The sequence below is a fragment of the Anneissia japonica genome, unplaced genomic scaffold, assembly GCF_011630105.1.
Source record: "Anneissia japonica isolate Jap-2015-1 unplaced genomic scaffold, ASM1163010v1 scaffold288007_len99971_cov104, whole genome shotgun sequence".
In the NCBI taxonomy this organism is placed as follows: Eukaryota; Metazoa; Echinodermata; class Crinoidea; order Comatulida; family Comatulidae; genus Anneissia; species Anneissia japonica.
In genome coordinates this window covers 1-1166 of record NW_022707491.1, presented here as the reverse complement: position 1 = coordinate 1166, position 1166 = coordinate 1, and the positions used below count along the sequence as shown (strand labels likewise).

Below are 1166 nucleotides of genomic sequence, written 5' to 3'. Positions count from 1 at the left end.
TTAAATTATATTTATTATATACCATTATAATAAATGATAAGAATGTATGGAGTTTTTTTTTTTTTTACTATCTGGCAAGCCGACTGAATTAGACAGATGACTATAAACAATAAATTTAAATGTGTTAGGCCTATGTTAATACCTGTATACAGTATTTACTATGGTTTTGTAATTTATATACTTTTTATTTTTGTACTATTTGTTAAACTTATATATAATAAATGATAAGTATGTATAGAGTTTTTTTTTTACTATCTGGCAAGCTGACTGAGCAAATACTCACAAAATTTAAATTAAAACGATAGAAAGAACAAGTGAATAAATTGAAATACATCCCAAAAATATTTAATAAATCAGTGCAAAAACCGAGTATTAAATAAATTGAGTAAATAAACTGAAATACATCCCAAACAACAGTACAGTACCAAGAACGAATAAGTTAATTGAAATAGGCCGCAATTAACGCACTACATTCACTGAGAGACGCGCTTGGCGTTCCATAGAAATGACCGGCGGCTCAACTTGTCGGCGGCTCAACCGGTCATAATCCGTTTTACTTTTAGGCTCATTGGTTGGGAACTTAGGCCAAGCCTACTCCTATATACTAGGCTATATTAATTATATTATTAGGCCTAGGCTATAGATAGGGCCTAGGTTTGGTCAAAAGCCTAATTTTTGGCAAAATCTGCGCGGAACTCATTTTTCGAAATGCGCCGACGGATTTCTTCTAGGCCTAGGCCCTATGCCACATTTTTGCGCGGCGGATATATTGGCAATTCTCCGCACAGGCCACTACTACTATACTACGGTACTACTAGGTAGGCTAGGCTACAACAACAGTCTGGCATAGCTAGCTGGGCCTAGGCCTAGGCCAGGTCCCTTTCTACACAGAATGTTGCCCTAAATCAGAGTAAAATAATTTAACGTGAATATTCAGAAGAATACTATGTTATTGTACATACCTTCAAACACATTCCAATAAAAAACGAAAAAAATCAATTAAACTCTTCATTTTCTTTCAACATCGAGACACAGAAAATGGCGACACTAAACTTTTTTCTCGAATAACGCGGGCTCTCCCATAATCAAAGATACTAGAATTACAAGATAGAGTTCTCCACACAAAAAAAGTGTTCCACCGTGTTCCACCGAAATGCATGGTGGGA

General features: G+C 35.4%; 1 long non-coding RNA gene across 2 annotated transcripts in view; it reads right to left on the bottom strand.

The window, feature by feature from the left end:
* Window positions 1-1082, bottom strand: part of LOC117106374 — an 18597-nt gene extending 17515 nt beyond the window's left edge. For both annotated transcript variants that reach the window (XR_004445055.1, XR_004445054.1), the window contains exon 1: window positions 963-1082. This is a non-coding gene — a long non-coding RNA (uncharacterized LOC117106374). The remainder of the gene's footprint in view (window positions 1-962) is intronic.
* Between the last annotated feature and the right edge of the window lie 84 nt (window positions 1083-1166).